The sequence below is a fragment of the Gossypium arboreum genome, chromosome 8 (genome assembly GCF_025698485.1).
Source record: "Gossypium arboreum isolate Shixiya-1 chromosome 8, ASM2569848v2, whole genome shotgun sequence".
Classification (NCBI taxonomy): domain Eukaryota; kingdom Viridiplantae; phylum Streptophyta; class Magnoliopsida; order Malvales; family Malvaceae; genus Gossypium; species Gossypium arboreum.
In genome coordinates, this window is record NC_069077.1 from 18,358,190 (window position 1) to 18,385,084 (window position 26,895).

Consider the following 26,895-nt stretch of genomic DNA (forward strand, 5'->3'; position numbering starts at 1 on the left):
AGTATAACTTTGTGATAATGAATAACGTTTTGAAAATGAATGACACGTCCCAAAATTAACATAAAATATTGTAAAGAGGTGATATAAAAAATAGGTTTTTGACGACAACTCACATTTTTGAAAAACACTACCACGTGACATCGCCAGATTCGGACATAATGTCTAGGCCGGGTTTGGGGTGTTACAATAAGCCCGTTGAGAAAAATCAACCAGCTGTTGAAATTCCTACACCAAAGGAATCAAAATCTGCAAAGACTGACAAGGTAAGTCCTAACTTAGTGAATTCAGATACTGATACGTGATATTCGCGACAGGTTTTAAAAATTTATAATTAATCGTTCTTGAAACTAACTATTATCATGATGAAGGAAAGTGTACCTATCGAACAGTAGTATAGCTTTTGCAAGACCAGATTGTTGAACCTAAAGGAACCAAGAGTACTAGTAATTACTTTCTTTTTATTATCTAGCCTAAAAAATTAAAGAATTTGTTTATCTAAACTACTTAACTAAACTAAGGGTGCACAGAGAGAAATTAGGGAAAAGATTTTAGGAAAACTCGATTGATTAAGACAATACCTAAGGAAAAATCTACCTAGACTTCACTTGTTATTTGACTCTGAATCAGACGATTTATTCATTTGACTTGATCCGTAGAAATCCCTAAGTTATATTATTATCTTTCTCGAGACTAATAACGTCTAACCCTAGGGTGATTAATTGAAATCTTTTTCTAATTAATGCCTTAGTGTTGCATTAACTAGATCTATGGATCCCTTTATTAGGTTTCACCCTAATTCGGCAAAATCTTATCACCCTATCTCTAGGCGTGCAATCAACTCCGCTTAATTACGACAAATTTACTCTTAGACAGGGTCTTTTCCTCCTCTGAATAAGAGCATTACCTTGAATCAATATCTTGGAATATTAAAACAAGAATTAAGAACACATAATTAAGAACAAGTCAAATATTTATCATACAATTCAGATAATAATAACAATATCTGTCTTAGGTTTCATTCCCTTTAGGTATTTAGGGGGTTTAGTTCATAATTATAAAAGAAAACATCTCAAAAGAATAATGAATACAAAACATAAAGAAAACCTAAAACCCCTGAATGGAAATTAAAGGGAGATCTTCAGTCTTGACGATGAATCCAGCTTCTGAGATGGATCAATCGACTTCCCTTAAGTAAATCCTTGCCTCCTACTCCGTGTGTCTCTTCTAAGTGCCTCCTCAGGTGTTTAAATAGGCTTTAGAATGCCTCAGAGCCCTCAAAAGTGACCTTTTCCGAATAGGACTATACTTGGGCTAGGCAGGGACACGCTCGTCTAACACGCCCATGTGGGATTTGTAACACCCCAAACCCGGCCCAGACGTTACGGTCGAATTTGACGTGTCACATTGAAGTGTTTTTCGAAAACCATGTTTTCATTGAAAACCCTTCTTGATGTAAAACTCATTGGAGCGTTACTGTAAAACTCATGTTTTAATTAAAAATCTTTGAAAAGAATATTTTCGTTATAGATTAAAGTGAATGGAAGCTGTGCACCAGGTAGGAAGCCGGAAAAGAGGAGGTGAGTCTATTGGACTGCTTAAGTACCAAGCTCTTCATGGATCCAGTCCTAGACATGCACACATCCATTGCCACACTTAAAGCGTATTACTTGTCCACGAACAACAAATTAAGTTTAAGTCCATTTAAAATATTTATTTCCTTTGAAAACATTTACGTTGCGGAAGCTTTGCTCGGTAATCTTGATATTTTAAAAATAAGTAACTTTTATAAAACGCGCCCTAGAGCTAACCAATTTAATAACCCAAAATATTAAAAATAATAAAAAGAGCGGCTTTATTACAACTTAAACCAGAATAAAAATAATAAATGCGAAACTTATTTTAAAGAAAACAGAAACTTAATCTTCGTGGCCACTCTGAATCCCGCCTAGCTCCAAGTCCACCAACTAAGGCTCACCTGCAAGGATGGAAGAGAAAGGGGGTGAGTTTGGAAAATTCAGTGTGTAAAGTATCCCAACCAGAGCCCAAATCAGTTCAAGCTTTACTGGGCCTAAGCCTTATTCAGAATTTAGTGTTAACTGGGCCTTAGCCCATATCAATATTAATCTGGGCCATAGCCCCTTACAGTATCAGAGTATATTGGGCGTAGCCCATATCAGTATCAATCTGGGCCGTAGCCCTATTACAAGTCGAGATATATTGGGCCTTGGCCATATTAACACAGTTGGGCCCATTTCAATACAGTTGGCCCATAATAAAACAGTCTCATATGTTAATGCATGATACCCCATCCAACCCTGCACTTGCCTCCATCCATCCCTACACTTCCTATGGAGAATAAATCACCCACGCCATCCCTACACTTACAGTGTTAGCACCGGTTGTGGCATTAACTATAATCCGACAAAAAGTCGCTTATATCGTAATATGTGGCACGACCACCGAAACGGTTCTTCCTCCATAACAAAACCCAACCCCATGCAACAGATATACATGTCATGGCATATAACAACCAGAATCAGCATATTATGTATTTCAGTCGAAATTAACCCTAGGGGTATAACGGTCATTTTGTACCTAGGGGTAAAATGGTAATTTTCATACTTAATGGTATTCTAGTAATTTAAATATTTTAGGGTTTACATACATATTCTAACCATTAACACATTAACAGAAACACTTACCAAGTGTCTTTACTGAATTGGGCCCGTTGGCCCATTAACCCGTTTTTGGCCCATTAAGCCCAAATATACCGAAGTGCACGAAATTGCGCACTCTGCAATCATACCGCTTTAGATTACCAAAACTAACAAACAACCATCTCACGGCTTTCAGACGTCATAAGTTCACAAAATGCTGGCTTTCCGACATTTCAGCTTTTCGACTTTTACCGATCTAGTCTATGAGTGGGTGTCGTTTACACACCTGTTTTATGACGATTCGTTGACGAGATCCACGTACGAACTGCCTACAATTGTATTACTACCACGTTAATCTAACTATCAAAAACGGACTACATATTAACTCCTTACCATATTCGGCCAATAACACCTTAGGCACTAGCGATCCTACCTTTGTCGAAGTTAGCGACTAGGTTTAAATCCAATCGTTCCACTTGTCCAAGCCTTTGATCAGCAGTCTCTAGATCACACTATTATCACAATAAAATAGTTGTCACAACTCTTAGAGCCATAGAGCCCAAATCGATAGCCTCCTTAAACCTTTAAGGGTTTCAGCTTTTCTAAAACCTGAAATAAAGAATAGGTTCAAAAACCTACCACCGGTTCCTTCGGTTAATGATTCCAGTTAATTCCTACTCGATTCTGATGCAGATCTAACCCCGCAAATGTTAACAAAAATCGAGCCTTTAGTGATCTTAAGAATTCGGCTATGCCCCTATGGCTATGTGTTTTCGGCTTTTTGTAACTATGTAAAGAAATATGGAATATGGGAGTTTTGCTGTGGTCTTGTCGATAGAAACTTGTGGTTCAGAGGATTAGAGAATTGGTCAAAAAGATGGAGGAGAATCAGAGGGTTTTGGCAAGGAGAAATTGGCACAGAAGAAATATAGTCTTTCGGGATTTCGGCTTTTGTGTATAAGGCTTAGGAATAAATGATAAGAAAGTGGAGATGAGTAGAATAGTAAAAAGATTCGGCTATAAGGGAGAAAAGAAAAACAAAAAAAAGAAAAATATAAATTTGCAACTTAACAAAACAAGAACCGATTGAAAGGGAAGAAGAATTAGCCAAATTAAAATACCCCAACTAACCTAAAAAGAAAAATGAATCCTAAGGGCTAATGAAATTTCATTTTTATTTCGCGACCTTCTAACCCCACACCTACGTTTCTTACCACTGCACCGAAGTTCTTTTCATGTCACAATCTTCTCATAATTATTTATAAACCCTTACCTGCTTCAGTTCTGGCCTGTTTAAAAATAAAACATAATTCACCTTCCCTTGGAATCGAACCCATAACCTCTCGACAGGCCTAGCACGCTACTGCCATTGCACTGAAGCTCTTCTCATGATATAATCTGCTCACAATTAATCTTAAAATTTATTTGCTGCAGTTCCCGATTCGTTTAAAAACAAAATATGCTACTTACCAGACTCGAACCCCTAACCACATGCACACTCTTAACGCCTCCTTGCCACTTTACCACGTGCCTCTTTTGTGTCACCTTTCCTCTCAAAATATTTATAAGGCCTCATTGCAGAAATTCTTGGTTGTAAAAAAAACAACCATTTGCGCACACTGTGCCTTGAACCCAAGTACCTCTCATGCCTTCCTAGCGTGCTTAGCCACTAGGCCAAGTGCTCCTTTATGCTAAAACGCAGCCCAAATTATTAATAAGGCCTACTGCCCAGATTCCCTAAGGTAGCATAAAATTAAAATTTTTCTAGAGTCTTAAATTGAACCCAAGCCTTTTCCCACACAATAAATCCATCGTAATTTATTTAATTACTAGACTAAACATACTAAATAATAATAATAATAATAATAATAATAATAATAATAATAATAATAATTTCATAAACATATAAAAATTTCAAATACCAATAATACAACAAATAATAATTTTCATAAAATTTTCAAACACACATACAAGAATATTTTTCTAATAATAATTTTATCTCTTAATACTAATTAAAATTTCATAAAAATTAAAATATCTGTAATAATAAATATAGTAAAAATTCTCTAGTAGTAATTCAAATTTTTTTCTTAAACGGTAATATTTAAAACTTCCTAATTATTCAGGTTTCCTTCTATCCGAATCCCAGACTCAAAGCCCAACTCTTCTAGGGCCTAAAAATCGGGGTGTTACAGGATTGCTCCAGCCCGTGGTTAAGGCTGTTGAATAGGCACGGGCGTGTAGTCTACCCGTGTAAGTTGTGCTTCGATCTTGCCAAATGGACACGGTCGTGTGACACGCCCGTGTGAGGAAGTCCAAGCCGTGTTGATTTCCCATGTGGGTCTATTTTCTCCGTTTTCGGCCTTCTTCTCGCTCTTTTTACTCTCCTATGCTCACCTAAGTATAAAACATGAAATTAAAGAATTAGGAGCATCGAATTCATCAAATCTAAGGAGAAATCATCCATAAATGTGCTAAGCATGGGATAAAAATATGTATAAATTACGGTTTATCAAATACCCCCACACTTAAGCGTTTGCTTGTCCTCAAGCAAAATCTTTAACTCACAATCAAAATAAACTCTTCCCAATTTATAATCCCTATCAATAATATCTCAAGATAATCCATAAGTAATCATACATTGAAAATTCAACTAAAAGTACATCAAAGTCTCAAACATTCCAAGTTGAGCAATTTATCACGAAAACATAGGTGTCTCCCCTTATCTACGTAATCATCTTTGATCAAAATATCACAGAGTTTAACATCCTCACTAAAGATTCACTCAAATCACTCGAGGTGTTTAAGGATATCAAATAAACCACTCCTTAGTCAATATGAAAAGTTATTACCATAGGCTTGCATGAAAATCAAATCTCCACCACTATATATTGAGATGATACGTCAATCAAAAAAGTCATTAGGGGGTTGTAACATGGCTTTGGTTAGGGGGTGTGGTCACAAGCTGAAAGAAAAAGTTGTAATCGAGATTGAATTGAAGAAATCACCTAACTAGAAAAATAACTAATTATCAGTTGAATACAAGTGAGCTTTTTCTCAGAATATGGAATTAACACTCAATCTCAAAAACGACGAATTACTACTAATATATATGTAAGGATTGATTGTTTTTTTTTTTTTAAGAACAAGTCAAATAACATAGAACTTAATTATTGCAACAAAGAATAAAACATAGCTAATCAATTAGTTCAAATCAAATCTCGACAAAAAATAGGGATCAAATTAGGGAGTTTCAACAATAATTGGTTATGGGTTAATATTGAGGGTGAATCAATTAATGGCTTGTTAGGCTCAAAGGGGATCACTAAGGGTTAATTATGAAGGTAGGCTTTAGTGGAGTGAGTAGGTTAAACCTAAGTGCCTTTATCATCTTAACATATCAAATCAATTGGTGTGGTCTTGACATGCATAATCAAGCAAGTTCTAGAATAACAAATCAATACTGGCACACTCATAATAAAAGTTAGCATGAAAGAAATAAAATATGCTCTAAAGGCTCAAGATCTCACAAAAATTATGGCTTTTTTATGTTTAAACTTGTGAATTTCAACTCAAGATAATACCTAAACTTAGGGAAGCAACCTAAAAGTTTTTAATTCTTCAAAAATCAACTTATCATGCTTGATTCCCTAATATCTTAAAGTTTAAACAATCAATATGTAAATGCCTATGATTTAATTCAAGACATATCAATAAAAATCATAAATTAATTAAAATTCATTCTAATAGTGATATGAGTGATTCACGTAAGAATAGACAAAATTCAGGGATTTCTACTAATGATATAAAAGACCCCTCACACTTAAGATGTACATTGCTCTCAATGTACAAAGATGGATATATTGAAAAATATAGATATATAATTATAAGATAGAGAGAGAGGTGAAACTTCCTGAATGATAAATGAACTCCTTGAATTGGAGTTATGGAGAATAATCAGCCAAGGCAATGATGAGAGAGAAGAAGGATACTCCGGTGGTGGTCGAGATTGGGTTCCACAACTACAGTGTCCAGAGAAGAGGTTATCATGGTGGTCGGGCAGGACATGACAGTCGTGGAGAACCTTTTCCAGTGGAGTTGCAAGTTCCTAAGTAATAGTGAGCTTTGGAGCTCTTTATAACTATGATAGAATCAAGAACTTTTTTCAGGAAATATAAAGAAGCATAATTACTCGTAAAGAAATATCTGAATAAAAATTATAAAATCTCAAGATAAAATAGAAATAGTATTAAAGGGAAATAAAAAGTAATTTTAAAATATAAATAAAGATAAAAATAAAATAAATATTTAAAAAAGTAAAAATAAATAATAGGTGTTTATAAAGAAATTGGGGCGCGCCCGTGTGCCCTCATTTCAGCCCGTGCATTTTGTGGTTTTTGAAATTGGGTGTATTGGTGTACATGGCCATGTTGCACGGCCGTGTCATTCTTCGTTCGCTTCTTCCACGCCCGTGTATGCAGGCGCACGCCCGTGTCGTTTTAACAGGTTCGACCACGGTCGGTGGGCACGGGCGTGTCGCATGCCCATGGTGATTTGGCAGGATTGCTGTAACGCCCCCTTCACCCGAGACCGTCGCCGGATTCGAGCACGAGGCATTACTAAACTTATTTGAGCACTTAAACAAATTCAAACAATTTATATCACACTTTCCAGACAAGCTGTCCAACTGCATTACAGACGTAAAAAAAAATCATATCTCGAGTTAAAAAACTCGAAATCCAAATCCGTAAATTTTCCCCAAATCTAGGCTCATATATCTACTTACTAATTTTTTTCTAGAATTTTTGGTTGGGCCAATTAGTATAGTTTATTAGTTGAAGTCTCCCCTATTTTCGGGTTTGGTTGCTCTGACCCCTGTGTACTACGAACCAAATTTCTCCATGTACAGAATTCAAAAAGCCAAGAAGTTTGTTTCTATTAAAAATAAACTCAATAATGAATCCATACAAATATATTATGACTCCTAATTAATTTTTTACAATTTTTAATGATTTTTACAAATCATAACAGGGGAGTTCAAAATCACTCTGACCTTGTCTCACAAAAATTCAAATATCTCCTGATATGAAAGCCTTTTGCTTACACCGTTTCTTCTATGTGAAACTAGATTCAATATTTAATTTCATATTTTATTCAACCTTTAATTATATTTTCATGATTTATGGTAAATTTTCAAACTCAAACTACTGCTACTAACCAAAAACTGTTTTAGTACAAAATGTTGTTAACTAGTTTATAACATCTTTACTTCATTTCATTTAAACTCTATACATGCCATATAAATCTTCAAACATAAAACAAAAGCTACCGGACTTGATCTCGATAGTGTGCTTTGTTGTGTTGATCCGATCTACCCACTTCACTTCAAGTCAATCTACATAAAATATTAAACACACACAAGTAAGCTTATTGAAGCTTAGTAAGTTCATAGGTTTAAAAGTAATGCTTACCAAACATAATATTTCCAAACAATACCAAAACATTTACTAAAGTTTCTGCGATTCACAACCATTGTTATAATAATTCACATAGTTGAGCTCAACAAGAATAACAACTACTCAATCTCTTTCATTTGGATCACTTCTCTTTATTTCTTATAATCAAATTAGGAAACGGCTTACGAAATTGAGTACGTCGTTGCTCAATGCCACGATTCACAACTCAGTATGGTTTTCCTCATTGAAATACCATACCTACATTTTTCAACTCTATATGGGAAATGTCATACCTACATTTCTTAACTCAGTATGGATTTGATAATACCATACCTACATTTCACAGCTCAGTATGGATAATACCATACCTACATTTCACAACTCAGTATGGATGATACCATACCTACATTTCACACTTTTCCATGGAACAACCATGGTCTTATCCGTCAATTCATCACACGTCACGAAACGAACGTACTCAATCCTGCGTTTTTCCTAATTTGCATTTCCACATTTATTCTTTCATTAACAAAATCTACACAATACCACAAAAAATTCGTATATAATAACACATTATATACTTCAATCATTCACAAATAAACATCTAAATTCAACCATATGAACTTACCCGGCTAATTTGTAGAAGATATTGAAATTTAGGGACTATTCCTCAACTTTTTCTTTTCCTCATTCTTCTTTGGATTCTTGATCTATAATATAAAATATTTCTACTCATTAGCATTTATTTGATTTCTATTTCACTTCACAATTTATGCTGTTCAAATTTTGAAATTGCACTTTTACCCCAAAATTTACTGTTTTCACAATTTAGTCCCTGCTCAATTCACCCATCAATTGAACTAATTTTTCTCAATTAACACTTTATTTTATCATTATAAACTATTTCAAACCTTTTATATTCTGAATTTCAATAGCAACCTTCAATTCACAACTTTTTCACAATTAGGTCCTAAATATCATTTCCTATCAAAATCACTTAATAAAACCACCTTAATATGCAATTAGAACTTAAATTTCATGATAATTCATCATAAAATTCCCTTATCCATCCAGGGTAACTTCCAATTTCACCCATAAAATCAAAAACTAATGAATTCTATAAGTGGACCTAATTGTAAAAGTCATAAAAACATAAAAATTATCAAGAAAAAGCTAGAATTAAACTCACATGATGTAAAAATATGAAAAACCAGCTTTCCCTAGACCTTCTATGGCGTTTTGGCTAAGAAAATAAGAAGAAATGTCTAGATTTTTCAATTACATCATTATTTAACTATTAACTTTTATGCTATTTCCAATTTTGCCCCTTGTTCACATTGTTTTCTTGCTTATTTCATACCCAAACCGTCCAGCCATTAACCTTTGGGTCTAATTGCTCTTTAAATCCATCTTTTTAAATACTTAAGCTATTTACTCAAAATTTAACAAATTTTGCGCTATTTTCAATTTAGTCCTTTTTAATTAATTAGCCATCCAAACGTTAAAATTTTCTAACGAAACTTTAATACTAACTCAATGACACTCCAATAATAATTTATAAAAATATTTATAGCTCGATTTTCAATTTTGAGGTCTCGATACCTCGTTTTTGACCCGTTTGACCTAATAAATTCTTTTAATTCACTAATTTCACCATTTCACAAATTCTTCTAAATTCTTACTTGACTCATAAATATTAAATTACTATCTTGTTCAATCTTATTTGTCGAATTTAGTGATCTCAAATCACCATTTCCGACACCACTGAAAATTAGGCCGTTACAACTCTCCCCCCCTTTAAAAATTTCGTCCTCGAAATTTGTTACCTGAAAATAGATTTGGATACTGTGATCTCATTGACTCCTCTGTTTCCCAGGTTGCCTCCTCCATACCATGTCGATGCCATAATACTTTAACTAATGGTACTCTTTTGTTCCGCAATTCTTTAACTTCACGAGCCAAAATCTTCACTGGTTCTTCTGAATAAGTCATATCTGGTTGAAGCTCAATTTCAGTATGGGGAATTACGTGTGAAGGATCTGACCTATACCGCCTTAGCATAGACACATGAAACACATTGTGAATCTTCTCAAGTTCCGGAGGTAAAGCCAAACGATAAGCCACAGGACCAACCCTTTCCACAATTTCATATGGCCCTATGAATCTCGGACTTAATTTTCCCCTTTTACCAAATCGTAACACCCTTTTCCATGGTGAAACTTTTAAAAATACTCGATCACCCACTGCATATTCTATGTCTCTTCATTTTAAATTCGCATATGACTTCTGACGATCTGAAGCAGCTTTTAGACTATCTCGAATAATCCGGACTTTCTCTTCGGTTTCTCGAATCAAATCAACCCCAACTATTTTTGATTCACTCAATTCAGACCAACACAATGGAGTCTTGCATTTTCTACCATAAAGAGCCTTAAATGGTGCCATTTTTATACTAGACTGATAGCTATTGTTGTAAGCAAACTCAGCCAACGGTAAATACCTTTCCCAACTGTCACCAAACTCGAGTATACAACATCTTAACATATCTTCTAAAATTTGAATCACTGCTCATTGTCCATCTGTTTGAGGATGAAATCTTTGTACTAAAATTCAATCTGGTGCCTAAAGCTTCTTGCAATTTATTCCAAAATCTTGAAGTAAACCTCGGATCCCGGTCTGAAATGATAGATATTGGAACTCCATGTAGTCTCACAATCTCTGACACATACAATTCTGCTAACTTCTTAAGTGAAAAATCTGTTCTGACTGGAATAAAGTGTGCTGACTTTGTCAATCTATCAACAATCACCCATATCGAATCTTTCTTTCTTGGAGTCACAGGCAATCCTGACACAAAATCCATTGAAATATGCTCCCACTTCTATTCGGAATCATAATGGGTTGTAATAAACTGTTGGCACTTGATGCTCGCTTTAACTTGTCGGCAAATCAAACATTTTGCAATAAATTCGAAATTTCTCTTTTCATACTAGGCCACCAATATGTCTTTTTCAGATCACCATACATTTTTGTACTACCGGATGAATAGAATACATACTATTATGTGCTTCAGAAAGAATATCATTCTTTAAATCAAAATTATTTGGAACACAAATCCTATTATGATAGCGTAATATACCTTCATCATCAATACTAAACTCGAATCTAAATTATCCCGAACCATTTGCCATTTCAAAGACCAATTTTGGATCTTCATTCTACTGACTTCGGATTTGTTGAAGAAACATTGGTTTTGCCTTCAATTCTACTAATACAAACACCTTCTTCATTAAGAGCAAAATGAGCATTCATTGCCGCATGATGCAAACAAAGATGACTTTCGACTCGATGCATCAAGAACTACATTAGCTTTCCCTGGATGATAGTCAATAACCAAATCATAGTCTTTCAGCAACTCTAACCACCGTCTCTATCTTAAGTTCAGTTCCTTCTAAGTCATTAAGTATTTCAAACTTTTGTGATCTGTATACGTATAACACTTCTCACCATATAAATAGTGTCTCCAAATTTTTAAAGCAAAAACAATTGCAGCTAACTCAAGATCATGTGTAGGGTAATTCTATTCATGTGGTTTTAATTGCCGTGAAGCATAAGCCACCACCTTTCCCGACTGCATTAACACACAACCCAAAGCACTTAAAGATGCATCACTGTACACAACATATGGTATACCTGATTCTGGTTGAGTCAAGACTGGAGCTTCTGTTAACATTTTCTTTAACTGATCAAAGCTCTCTGACTTTCATCAAACCACACAAACTTAACATTCTTCTGTAATAAACGAGTCATAGGTGAAGTAATCATGGAAAAATTCTTTACAAAATGGCGATAATATCCTGCTAATCCCAGAAAACTTCGCACTTCAATTATATTCTTCGGTGTTTTCCAATTCACCACTGTTGAAACTTTACTTGGATCTACACGAATTCCTTCAGCTGATATAATATGACCCAGAAATCCAACTTCATGAAGCCAAAACTCACATTTACTAAATTTCGCATATAACTGTTTTTCTCTCAAAGTCTGTAGTACAATTCTCAAGTGCTGTGCATGTTCGGATTCAGTCTTTGAATAGACCAATATGTCATCAATAAATACCACCACAAATCTATCCAAATAAGACTGGAAAATTTGATTCATTAAATCCATAAATGCAGCAGGGGCATTCGTTAAACCAAAAGGCATTACCAAAAATTCGTAGTGACCATACCGAGTTCGAAAAGCGTCTTTGGCACATCACACTCTTTAACCTTCATTGATAATACCCGGATCTAAGGTCTATTTTTGAGAACACTGCAGCACCTTTCAGTTGATCAAACAAATTATCGATGCGAGGTAATGGATATTTATTTTTAATTGTTACCTTGTTCAACCGCACGTAATCAATACACAATCGCAACGAACCATCTTTCTTTTTCACAAATAAGACAGTGCGCCCAAGGTGATGTACTCGATCGATGAACCCTTTATCCAATAACTCTTGCAATCGTGTCTTCAACTCTTTTAACTCAATTGGTGCCATTATATACGGTGTTATTGATATCAAAGCTGTACCCGAAATTACATCAATTATGAATTCAACCTTACGATCTGGGGGCAAACCAGGTAATTCCTCAGGAAACACATCAATAAACTCATTAACAACTGACAATTGTTCCATCTTCAATTCAGAATCCCGAGTATCAAGAATATAAGCTAAAAATGCTTCATTATCTTTCCGAATCAATTTCCGAAACAGAAAAGTGAAATAATTCGACATCATTCTTTTATCCCCAAACTCATTGAAACTATTTCCCCGTCGACATTTTAAATCAATCGGTTTTCTCTACAATTCACTATGGCATCGTGTTCAATCAACCAATCCATTCCAAGAATAACATCAAATTCTCGGAAAGGTAACAACATTAAATCAGCAGAGAATTCACAGCCTTGTATTTTCAGTGGACAATTCTGACATAATAAATTGACCAACACACTTTGCCCTAGTGGATTAGTGACTTGCAATTCAAGGTCAGTGGACTCAACACTCATTTTCTTTTCTGACACTAATGCAATGCAAATATATGAATGTGTAGATCCAGGATCAATTAAAGCATACACAGAATCATCAAAAAGATAGAAATGACCAGCTATCACATCTGGAGCAGAAGCTTCTTCCCTTGCCCAGATAGCATATGTACGTGCAGGTACTCTTGTCTCTGATCGAGCTCCAGTATCTCTCGTTCCCGAATGAACAGTCCCAGCAGCACTACTTTGACCCAAACGTTTACCTTTCTAAGGAGTATTTGCTTGCTTCTCCCCTTGTTCTCTATCTTCTTTTAATAATTGAAGACAGTCCCGAATAAAATGATCAGTTCCACCACATTTATAGCAAGCTCCGGCTCTTCCCCAATACCCACCAATATGAAATCTACCACAATTTTTACATCTAAGTCTCGGAATATTTTGCACACTACTAACACTAGCTGCTGGTTTCTTAGTTACTCCGATATCTTGTTGAGTCGTTTTACTTTTATTCAATTGTTCCGGAATTGTAACAGGTCGACTAGAATCATCTCTGAACTTTTTGGCCGAAAAAGTCGAAGTTGGTCTAGAGAAACTTCTTTTGTATACCTCTTTACCTCTTCTTTCTCTTTGTATCTTTTTGTTATACACTTCTTCCATCTTTTGAGCTCGATCAGACAGAACCACAAATTCTCGAATCTCTGTACCTCCAATCATCATTCTGATTTCATCATTAAGCCCTTCTTCAAATCTAATGCACATTTCTTCCTCTGTCGGTACAACATCCCGAGCATATCTACTGAGATACACAAATTCTCTTTCATATTCGGCCACTGTTTTATTCCCTTATCAAAGATCAAGAAATTCTCTCTTCTTCTTATCTAAATATCTCTTTCCCACATACTTCTTCTTAAATTCGTTTTGGAAGAATTCCCAGGTAAGTTTATCTACAGGTACCACTGCCTCAATGGTTTCCCACCAATTATACGCTTCTTCTTTCAATAGAAAAACTGCACATCTCAAATAGTCCTCTGGAGAACACATCATCTATTTAAAAACTCTCTCTAAACTCTTTAACCAATACTCTGCTTTAACCGGATCATCGTCCGATCTCCCTCGAAATTCTTCAGCTCCAAACTTTCTGAGTTTTTCAATCGGTGTTCTTTTGCTAGATTCATCTATTAAAGGAGGAGCAACCGGGGTTGTAACTGGTGGTACAGTAGGGGGAGGAGGAGGTTGTTGTGTCTGACTTCTTCCTTGTATTGTTTCATGATACCACTGATTCATTAATCCGTAAATCATATTCAAAGAAATCGGGACATTACCACTTGTTTCCTGCTCAGAAGTCTGTATTCTACTATTAACTTCCTCTTCCTGACTAGCACCATCGGGTCTATCAGACATCTTTACAATCTATAACAAAAATTAGTAATAGATCGGATCATTCACATCACACTATCACAGATTTATATGGCATGTATTTTTAAACACTTTACACATCAAATTTGTTCCGAGAATCGACTAAACCAAAGCTCTGATACCAATAAATGTAACACCCCCTTTACCCGAGACCGTCTTCGGAGTCGAGCACGAGGCATTACTAAACTTATTTGAGCACTTAAACAAATTCAAACAATTTATATCACACTTTCCAGACAAGCTGTCCAACTGCGTTACAGACGCAAAAAAAATCATATCTCGAGTTACAAAACTCAAAATCAAAATCCGTAAATTTTCCCCAAATATAGGCTCATATATCTACTTACTAATTTTTTTCTAGAATTTTTGGTTGGGCCAATTAATACAGTTTATTAGTTGAAGTCTCCCCTGTTTCAGGGTTTGGCTGCTCTGACCCCTGTGCACTACGAACCAAATTTCTCCATGTACAGAATTAAAATAACCAAGCCGTTTGTTTCTCTTAAAAATAAACTCAATAAGGAATCCATACATATATAGTATGACTCCTAATTAATTTTTACAATTTTAATGACTTTTACAAATCAGAACAGGAGTTCAAAATCACTCGACCTTGTCTCACAAAATTCAAATATCTCCGATATGAAAGCTTTGTTGCTTACACTGTTTATTCTATATGAAACTACATTCAATAAGATTTAATTTCATATTTTATTCAACCTTTAATTATATTTTCATGATTTATGGTAAATTTTCAAACTCAAACTACTGCTACTAACCAAAAGCTGCTTTTAGTACAAAATGTTGTTAACTAGTTTATAACATCTTTACTTTATTTCATTTAAACTCTATACATGCCATATAAATCTTCAAACATAAAACAAAAGCTACCGAATTGATCCGGATAGTGTGCTTTGTTGTGTTGATCCGATCTACCCACTTCACTTCAAGTCAATCTACATAAAAATATTAAACACACACAAGTAAGCTTATTGAAGCTTAGTAAGTTCATAGGTTTAAAAGTAATGCTTACCAAACATAATATTTCCAAACAATACCAAAACATTTACTAAAGTTTCCTGCAATTCACAACCATTGTTATAATATTTCACATAGTTGAGCTCAACAAGAATAACTACTCAATCTCTTTCATTTGGATCACTTCTCTTTTATTTCTTATAATCAAATTAGGAAACGGCTTACGAAATTGAGTACGTCGTTGCTCAATGCCACGATTCACAACTCAGTATGGTTTTCCTCATTGAAATACCATACCTACATTTTCAACTTCGGTATGGGAAATGCCATACCTACATTTCTTAACTCAGTATGGATTTGATAATACCATACCTACATTTCACATTTCAGATGGATAATACCATACCTACATTTCACAACTCAGTATGGATGATACCATACCTACATTTCACACTTTTCCATGGAACAACCATGGTCTTATCCGTCAATTCATCACACGTCACGATACGAACGTACTCAATCTTGTATTTTTCCTAATTTGCATTTCCACATTTATTCTTTCATTAACAAAATCTACACAATCCCACAACAAATTCGTATATAATAACACATTATATACTTCAATCATTCACAAATAAACATCTAAATTCAACCATATGAACTTACCCGGCTAATTTGTAGAAGATATTGAAATTTAGGGACTATTCCGCAACTTTTTCTTTTCCTCGTTCTTCTTTGGATTCTTGATCTATAATATAAAATATTTCTACTCATTAGCATTTATTTGATTTCTATTTCACTTCACAATTTATGCTGTTCAAATTTTGAAATTGCACTTTTACCCCAAAATTTATTGTTTTCACAATTTAGTCCCTGCTCAATTCACCCATCAATTGAACTAATTTTTCTCAATTAACACTTTATTTTATCATTATAAACTATTTCAAAACATTTTATATTCTGAATTTCAACAGCAACCTTCAATCCACAACTTTTTCACAATTAGGTCCTAAATATCATTTCCTATCAAAATCAGTTAATAAAACCACCTTAATATGAAATTAGAACTTAAATTTCATAATAATTCATCATAAACTTCCCTTATCCATCCAGGGTAACTTCCAATTTCACCGATAAAATCAAAAACTAATGAATTCTATAAGTGGACCTAATTGTAAAAGTCATAAAAACATAAAAATTATCAAGAAAAAGCAAGAATTAAACTCACATGATGTAAATATATGAAAAAACAGCTTTCTCCGGACCTTCTATGGCATTTTGGCTGAGAAAATATGAAGAAATGTCTAGATTTTTCAATTACATCATTATTTAACTATTAACTTTTATGCTATTTCCAATTTTGCCCCTTGTTCACATTGTTTTCTTGCTTATTTCATACCCAAACCGTCCAGCCATTAACCTTTGGGTCTAATTGCTCTTTAAATCCATCTTTTTAAATACTTAGGCTATTTACTCAAAATTTAACAAATTTTGCGCTATTTTCAATTTAGTCCTTTTTAATTAATTAGTTATCCAAACGTTAAAATTTTCTAATGAAACTTTAATACTAACTCAATGACATTCCGTAAATATTTATAAAAATATTTATAGCTCGATTTTCAATTTTGAGGTTCGATACGTCGTTTTTGACCCGTTTGACCTAATAAATTCTCACTAATTTCACCATTTCACAAATTCCTCTAAATTCTTACTTGACTCATAAATATTAAATTACTATGTTGTTCAATCTTATTTGTCAAATTTAGTGACCTCAAATCACCATTTCCGACACCACTGAAAATTAGGCCGTTACAATTGCCCATGGCCATGTTGCACGACCGTGGCAACTTATCAGATCCCGTGTTGGGGAAACGTTTTTGCTCTGTTTTCACACGGTCGTATCACACGGCCATGTTCCTCTCGTGGTATGTGCACAGCCTACGGCACGCCCGTGTGCCTAGCCGTGTGGTTCTGGAAATCCTATGTTCAGTGACTCAGTTAGTGAATTAAATGTTAAAGACTAAAATTTAAAGAAGGTTAACACTGTTAGTACTCGAGTTACCTCCCGAGAAGCGCTTATTTATAGCCTAAGCTCGACTTACCTTTCTAGTGCATAGTCATGGTGGTGCGAGGAGTTTACACTCCTCATCCCTACTATCAATTTTATCAACATAAGGTTTAAGACGAGTATTGTTTACCTTAAAAGTGTCGAATTTGGGATGAATTACCTCGACTGTACCGTATGGAAAACTACTGAGTACCGTAAGAGGGATTGCTCTGTTAGGTTCAGAAGTAGCAATGCGAGGGTCTGCTGCATCTAGTAATACTTTGTCTCCAACCTTAAGTTGATTTGGTGCGACATTGAGCTCGTCATGGTGTGGTTTTGGTTTATCGTGTGTCCTCAATTTATGTATCTGACATTCATCTAGTTCCTCGATTTGTAGCCTTCGTTTTTCATAGATAGGTCCTTTGTTGTTGCTTGAACATGGCTCATGTATGTTCTTTGAACCTATTCCCTGCAAAGTAGGTTGCACTACATGGTCAGTTTTAGTAGGATGATTTATATCACCACCTTTGATTTTCGATGTGTTACTCGAATTACGAGCTTGAAGGGTGATTGCTTCGTCTCCCACACGAAGTGTAAGTTCACCTGTGCCAACATCAATTATTGTTTTAGCGGTTGCTAAAAAGGGCCTCCTTAAAATTAAAGGAGCGTTACTATTCTCTTCTATGTCTAGAACAATGGATTCAACTGGGAATATAAATTTGTCAATTTTAACAAGTACATCTTCAATAATCCCCTAGGAAATCTAATTGTTTTATCGGCTAATTGAATACTCATCCTAGTTTGTTTGGGTTTCCCAAGACCTAGTTGCTTAAACATTTTTTAAGGCATGACATTGATACTAGCCCCTAAATCAGCCAAAGCATTATTAACATATAAGCTACTAATTAAATAGGGAATCGTAAATCTCCCTGGGTCTTTTAATTTGTTGGCCAGCTTATTCTGTAGTATGGCTGAGCAAACCGCATTTAACTCCACATGCGACGCCTCATCCAACTTTCGTTTATTTGTTAAAAGCTCCTTTAGGAATTTGACTGCGTTTGGAATCTGCGAAAGAGCTTCAATAAACGGTAAGTTAATATGTAACTTCTTTAATAATTTAAGAAATTTACCAAATTGTTCGTCTGTGCGGTCTTTCTTGTCACGTTGGGGTATGGCACATGAGGTTTTTACTCTTTACTTACCGGTTTCTGGTCATTGTAGTCCACCTCACCTTTACCTTTACTTACCACAGTTTCTTGCCTCAGTTCTGGTTCAGGTGCAACTAACCCTTCCTCATCTTGAATGGTAATTGCGTTGAGTTACTCCCTTGGGTTAGATTCAGTGTTACTTGGAATACTACCTTGTGATCGTTCAGATATCAATTTAGCGAGCTGACCTATCTGAGTTTCGAGCCCTTAGATCGACGCTTGTTGATTTTTAAGTGCTGTCTTGGTATTCTGGAAACAAGTTTCTGACACCGAGATGAATTCTGTTAACATCTCCTCAAGGTTCAGCTTTTTCTCTTGCTGGTAAGGTTGTTGTTGAAAGCCTGAAGGTGGTGGTGGTCTCTGATTCTCTTGGCCTCCCCATGAGAAATTTAGGTGGTTCCTCCATCTTGCATTGTAAGTATTACTATAAAGATTATTTTGAGATTAAGGATTATTACCTATATAATTTAGCTGCTCGTTCTCCATATTGTGGCCATATGGTGGGTATTCTGAATTGTTGGATCCACCTCCATTTGCTTCACACTGCATTACTGGGTGAACTTGTGAAGAATCAAGGAAATCGTCAATTTTTCTATTCAAAAGTTCTACCTGATTATAGAGCATGGTGACCGAATCGACGTTAAAAACGCCGATTGTTTTCGTTAGTTTTGTCTCATAACTTGCCACTGATAATTATTCAGTGACATCTCTTCTATAAATTCATAAGCATCCTCAGGTGTCTTATTATTGATAGTTCCGCCAGCAGCTACGTCAATCATCTGTCGAGTCGAAGGATTTAGGCCATTGTGAAACGTTTGAACCTATAGCCAGAGTGGTAACCCATGGTGAGGGCATCTTCGCAAAAGGTCCTTGTATCTCTCTCATGTATCGTAGAGTGTTTCTAAATCCATCTGCACAAAAGAAGAGATATCATACGTAATTTTTCGTTTTAGCCGGCAGAAAATATTTTAATAAAAGCTTTTCGGTCATTTGTTCCCAAGTAGTGATTGACCCTCGTGGTAACGAGTTCAACCACTGTTTAGTCTTATTCCTCAACGAAAAAGGAAACAACCGAAGACAAATGGCATCATCAGAAACGCCATTGATTTTAAAAGTTTCGTAAAACTCTAAGAAATTCGCCAAGTGAGCGTTGGGATCCTCGTCTTGCAAACCATCAAACTGAACAAACTATTGGGTCATTTGAATGGTGTTAGGTTTTAGTTCAAAATTATTTGCAGCAACAACAGGCCTAACTATACTCGATTCAGTTCCTGTTAAAGAAGGTTTAGCATAATCATACATAGTACGTGGAGCAGGATTCTAATTAGTAGCAATCGCAAGAGGTAGTGGATTTTCTTGGTTTTTAGCCATATCCTCAGTTGTGGTTGAAATATCGTCCTCTTGCTCTTTCTATGTGTATCGTAAGCTTCGCTTTCTTTCTATCTTGTTTTTGTGAACTGTACGATCGATCTTACTATCAAACAATAATGGTCCCGATAGGTTTCTTCTAGTCATACACTATAAAAACCTGCCAGGAATGAATAAAAGAAAAATTAGAAAATAAAATAAAAAATTAAATTCCAAATAAAGTAAAATGGCTAAAGTAATAAAAATCGAGTGTTCTTAATATCTTAGTTCCCCGGCAACGGCGCCAAAAACTTGATATATGTTATTCGCGACAGGTTTTAAAAATTTATAATTAATCATTCTTAAAACTAACTATTATCACGATGAAGGCAAATGTACCTATCAAACAGTAGTATAGCTTTAGCAAGACCGGATTGTCGAACCCAAAGGAACCAAGAGTACTAGTAATTCCTTTCTTTTTATTATCTAGCTTAAAAATTAAGGGATTTGTTTATCTAAACTACTTAACTAAACTAAGGGTGCATAGAGAGAAATTGGGGAAAAGCTTTTGGAAAAACTCGATTGATTAAGACAATACCAAGGAAAAATCCACCTAGACTTCACTTATTATTTAACTTTGAATCAGACGAGTTATTCATTTGACTTGATCGGTAGAAATCCCTAAGTTATATTATTATCTCTCTCGAGACTAATAACATCTAACCCTAGGTTCATTAATTGAAATCTTTTTCTAATTAACGCCCTAGTGTTGCATTAACTCGATCTATGGATCCACTTATTAGGTTTCACCCTAATCCGGCAAAATCTTATCACCCTATCTCTAGGCGTGCAATCAACTCCACTTAATTACAACAAATTTACTCTTAGACAGGGTCTTTTCCTCCTCTGAATAAGAGCATTAACTTGAATCAATATCTTGGAATATTAAAACAAGAATTAAGAACACATAATTAAGAACAAGTCAAATATTTATCATACAATTCAGATAATAATAACAATATCTGTCTTAGGTTTCATTCCCCTTAGGTATTTAGGGGGTTTAGTTCATAATTATAAAATAAAACATCTTAGAATAATAATTTATACAAAACATAAAGAAAACCCAAAACCCCTGAATGGAAATTGAAGGGAGATCTTCAGTCTTGACGATGAATCCGGCTTCTGAGATGGATCAATCGGCTTCCCTTGAGTAATTCCTTGCCTCCTACTCCGTGTGTCTCTTCTAAGTGCCTCATCAGGTGTTTAAATAGGCTTTAGAATGCCTTAGAGCCCTCAAAAGTGGCCTTTTCCAAATAGGACTATACTTGGGCTCAACAGGGACATGTCTATGTGCGATTGCTCCAGCCCGTAGTCAAGGCTGTTGAATAGGCACGGGCGTGTAGTCTACCTGTGTATGTCGTGCTTCGATCTTGCCAAATGGACACGGCCGTGTCACACGCCCGTGTGAGGAAGTCCAGGCCGTGTTGATTTCCCATGTGGGTCCATTTTCTCTGTTTTTAGCCCATTTCTCGATCTTTTTACTCTCCTATGCTCACCTAAGTATAAAACATGAAATTAAAGAATTAGGAGCATCAAATTCACCAAATCTAAGGAGAAATCATCCATAAATGTGCTAAGTATGGGATAAAAATATGTATAAATTACGATTTATCAGATACTTTAACATCTTCTTTGGATGCAGATTTACCTACATAGAAGAGTTATCCAGTTCAACCGAAAGTTCCATCACCTCTATATTCCTAAGGAATGCAGTAACACAAGCAGAAACATGAGGTGCAATTCAAGAAGTTTTTAGATTTTCTGAAGCAGTTACACATCAATATCCTATTGGTGGAAGCTTTAGAACAAATGCTGAATTATCTGAATTTTATGAAGGATATATTGTCCAAAAAGAAACGGCTGAGTGAGTATAAGACTATTGCCTTGACAAAGGAGTGCAGTGCGTTCCTGCAGAACAAACTGCCACCAGAATTGAAAGACCCAGGAAACTTTACTATTCCCTGTAACATTGGTGAATCTTACTGTGGTAAAGCTTTGTGTGACTTAGGAGCGAGTATGAATTTGATACCTACGTATATTTTCAAGTTACTAAGGATAGGTGAACTAAGACCTACAACCGTAACGCTTCAGTTAGTAGATCAATCTTTAGCATATCTCTAAGGAAAGATCGAGGATGTTTTGGTAAGAGTCGATAAATTTAATTTTCCTGCTAATTTCATTGTCTTAGATTTTAAAGTAGATAAGGAAGTGTTGATCATCCTTGGGAGACCTTTCTAAGCCATGGGAAGACCGTTAATTGATGTGCAGACAGGTGAACTCACCATGCAAGTTCAAGACGATCACGTAACCTTTAACATTCTTAAAACGATGAAATTTCCTGATCTGGCAGAAGAGTGTTTAGTTATGGAAGAGATAGAAACCTTGGTTTCTATGCAAAGCAATTTTGAAGAAGATTCATTGGAGAAAGCCTTAGATCTTGACCCGTTGGAGGATGAAGAAGGTGAAGAAAACATGGCTTTGATAGAAGCCAATCCAAGAAATTTCATTCAATCTACAAGGTTTGAACCATTGGAGTTAGAAGTTAGAGAATTTGTGCAACCCAAGTTGTCAATTGAAGAACCACTTAAACTTGAACTAAAGGTACTTCCTTCCTATTTGAAATACGTTTATTAAGGTGACTATTCCACTTTGCCTGTGATTATTTTAGCAGAACTGACGAAAGATTAAGAGGAGCAACTAATTGTTGTTCTAAAGAAATTTAAGAAAGCAATTGGTTAGACCATAACTGGTATTCAAGGTATAATCCCTTCTTTTTGCATGCATAAAATTATTTAAGAAGAAGGTGAAAGAGCTCGAATTGATAGAAAAATGAGGCTCAATCCTATAATGAAAGAAGTTGTGAGAAAGGAAGTGATCAAATGGTTAGATACAGCAATCATCTATCCTATTTCAGATAGTTTATAGGTAAGTCCGGTGCAGTGTATGCCGAAGAAAGGTGGAATCACGATTGTTGAAAATGAGCATAACGAGTTGATTCCAACAAGAAATGTTATTGGTTGGAGAATTTGTATTGATTACAGAAAATTGAATGAAGCCACTCGAAAGGACCATTTTTCGTTGCCTTTTATGGATCAGATGTTAGATCGACTGGCAGGTAATGAATTCTATTACTTTTTAGATAGCTATTCGGGATATAACCAAATAGTTGTAGCTTTGGAGGACCAACATAAAATAACATTTACTTGTCCATACGGTACGTTTGCTTTTAGGCGAATGCCTTTTGGTTTATGCAATAAATCTGCAACATTTCAACGATGCATGATGGTAATATTCACTGATATGGTTGAAAATTTTGTTTAGGTTTTCATGGATGATTTTTCTATTTTTGGTAACACTTATGATATTTGTTTGAGTAATCTAGCTAAGGTACTGAAGAGATGCAAAGAGACAAATCTTGTCCTTAATTGGGAAAAATGTCATTTTATGGTTAAGGAATGGATTGTCTTAGGGCATAAAATATCAAAGAGAGGAATTGAAGTCGATAAAGCAAATGTGGACGTTATTGAAAGATTACCAACCCCAATTAATGTGAAAGGAGTCAGAAGTTTCTTAGGCCATGCCTATTTTTACCGAAGGTTTATCAAAGATTACTAAAAATTTTCTAAACCATTGTGTTTGTTGTTAGAGAAAGATACAGTGTTTGATTTCAACAAAGCATGTTTGGAAGCTTTTAAAGATCTGAAAAAGCGGTTAATCTCAGCCCTAATAATTGTTACACTTGATTGGAGCTCACCTTTTGAGTTGATGTGCGATGCAAGTGATTATACTGTTGGAGCTGTGATGGGTCAAAGAAGAAACAAAGTGTTTTACCCTATTTACTATGCAAGTAGAACTTTGACGGGAGCCCAACTCAATTATACGATAACTGAAAAGGAACTCTTTTCCATTGCTTTTGACAAATTCCGCTCATATCTTATAGGTACCAAAGTTACAGTATTTACTGACCATGCGGCCATTAAATACTTGCTCATGAAAAAAGTTGTGAAACCGGGCTAATTCGTTGCATACTTTTACTCTAAGAATTTGACCTTGAGATCTAAATAGAAAAGGTGTCGAAAATCAAATAGCCGATCATCTGTCGAGGTTGGAGCAAGATGAGGTAACTCGATCATGTGCTCCTATCAATGAGAATTTCCCAGATGAACACTTATTTGAGGTAAGTCGAATTCATGAAACACCTTGGTTTGCTGATTTTTCCAATTATTTTGCATGTGGAATAATTCCTCGAGAAATGACATACCAACAAAGGAAAAATTTCCTTCATGATAGTCTATATTATTTTTAGGAGGATCCATATTTGTTTAAACAGTGTGCAGATAATATAATCTGAAAGTGTGTAACTGAAAGTGAGATAGCTAAGATCTTGTAGCGTTTCCATTCATCTCCAAGTGAGGGACACTTTGGTGGTTCACATACTACAACTAAGATTCTGGAAGCAGGTTTCTTTTGGCCTACACTATTTAAAGAAAGATGCTTATACTTATGAAGAACTGTGATAAATGCCAAAGGACCAGAAATATATCAAGGAGGAATGAGATGCCCTTGACAAACATTTTGGAGATTGAATTGTTCGACGTATGGGACATTAACTTCTTAAGCCCATTTCCTTCTTTGTACGAGAACAAATACATCTTAGCTGTTGTGGACTATGTATCCAAGTGGGTTGAAGCTGAAGCATACCCTACAAATGATGCTAAGGTAATCATGCGATTCCTACATAAGCATGTGTTTACACGATTTGGGACACCAAGAGCTCTTATTAGTGATGAAGGTTCTCACTTTGTGAATAAATGGCTTAAGTGGTTGCTTGACAAATATGATATGAAGTACAAGATTACTACTGCCTATCACCCCCAGTCTAATGGGCAAGTTGAAAGAGTGAACCGTGAAATCAAAAGTATCCTTAAAAGGGTAGTACACCCTAGCAGAAAAGATTGGTCCCGAAGGCTTGATAATGCATTATAAACCTATCGAACACATTTAAGACACCGTTAGGAATGACTCATTATCGGTTAGTTTTTAGAAAGGCATGTCATTTGTCATTGGAGTTAGAGAATAGAGCTCACTGGGCTTTGAAGCAGTTAAACTTTGAACTTAAGCAAGCCGGTGAGAGAAGGATGTTACAACTTGATGAGTTGGAAGATCTGAGGTTGTTTTCCTATGAGAATGCCAAAATATGTAAAGAAAGATCGAAGAAATGGCATGATAGTCGTATACAACTTCGCGAGTTTAAAAAAGGTCAGAAGGTTTTGTTGTTTAATTCAAGGTTGAAGTTATTTCCTGGGAAGCTTAAATCCCGATGGAAAGGACCCTATACCATATACCGAGTTTATCCTTATGGAGCTATTGAATTATACGACAATTACGGAGGTACGTTTAAAGTTAATGGTCAACATATCAAACACTATTGGGATGGTGAAGTTGAGCGAGTTGAATCATCGTTCAAGTTAACAGAACTTTGATTTTTCATGAACTTATTTTGTAAATAAATAAATAATTAGAACTTATTTTCTTAACTTAGTACATTTAATTGATTCTGTCTAAGGAGATTGGAACTTAAGCAGGACCGCTGTGACCGCTTCAACCTTTCCTGAGAATTAATTTAATGAAATCTGTTAAGAAGTACTTTTCTAATTAAGATTTAAAATTTTTAAGTTTCATTTGTTTTATTTAAATTTTAAATTTTTATGTTAATAAAGGGGGTCAAATTTGGCCCAAGTACTAATCAATTTTTTTCTTGAGACAAGGCAGTTTGAGTTTGAAGCCCAATATACCAAAAAGGAGGTAAAAATCCATACCTTGTCACCACTTCCATTGCTTGCCACCCAAGTAACCCTAATGTAGCTAAATTTTTGCCACATGTTGCCCTAATTTTTCCCTATATAAAACCCTCTCCATTCTACTATTTTTCATATCCTTCAAAGCAATTTGCTTACACCCTAAAAATCCTTAAATCTCGCTTTTGTGCCGTCAACCTCAAATCTCGAAAAAACCCTAGTTCTCTTCCCTTTTTTTCCAAAATCACCTATTGTCGCAGCAAGAAGATTGTCGAAGCACCAACTTTGCTATCGCACGCTATCATTGCCACCGCACCATCCTTGACATATCACAATTTTTTCCACATCAAGTCTTTACCCACCTTGCCGATTACTCTTGACCCCCTTTGAGCATAAATTTTGCCAAAATTTTCGAGAAAAGATACCATGTCTCGAAAAAGAACCGAATTTTCAAAGACTACTCTTGAAACCCGACTTTGATCGATGAAGAGGTGAAAGAGAGATTTGATTCAATCTTCAAGCATCAACCAATGATGCCAGAAAAAGGTTTTAACTTGAAGATTAATGATTTGATGGTTTTTCCTATACCGATTAGAAAAAAATCAATGCTCTCAAGTGGGAACGATTTTGTGAGGCTCGTTCACTTCCCGATGATGAACTAGTTCGAGAATTCTATGCTAGTTTGACTATACAAGATGATATTGAAGTCATCATTCAAAAGAAAAAGGTACCTCTTACTTCTAAGTCCATCAATGATTTGTTTAACTTACGTGATGTTGAATAAGATGAGTACTACCCTATAATGAACAACATCAATTGGGATTTTCTTCAACAAGTGCTTGATGTTGTGACAAATCCGGGATCCCAATGGATTATAAGAAAGTATGAGAGCCATTCTTGTTG

General features: G+C 35.3%; 1 long non-coding RNA gene and 1 other non-coding gene across 2 annotated transcripts; one reads left to right on the forward strand and one right to left on the reverse strand.

The window, feature by feature from the left end:
• Positions 1-7,836: 7,836 nt before the first annotated feature.
• On the reverse strand, positions 7,837-8,825 carry LOC128296525 (uncharacterized). The gene is made up of 2 exons (XR_008287140.1): positions 8,742-8,825; positions 7,837-8,052 (listed from the first exon to the last, which is right to left on the reverse strand). It is a non-coding gene; the product is annotated as an uncharacterized LOC128296525 (long non-coding RNA).
• A 10,799-nt stretch (positions 8,826-19,624) lies between these two features.
• On the forward strand, positions 19,625-19,731 carry LOC128280276 (small nucleolar RNA R71). Its single transcript, XR_008270456.1, has one exon. It is a non-coding gene; the product is annotated as a small nucleolar RNA R71 (small nucleolar RNA).
• Positions 19,732-26,895: the final 7,164 nt, after the last annotated feature.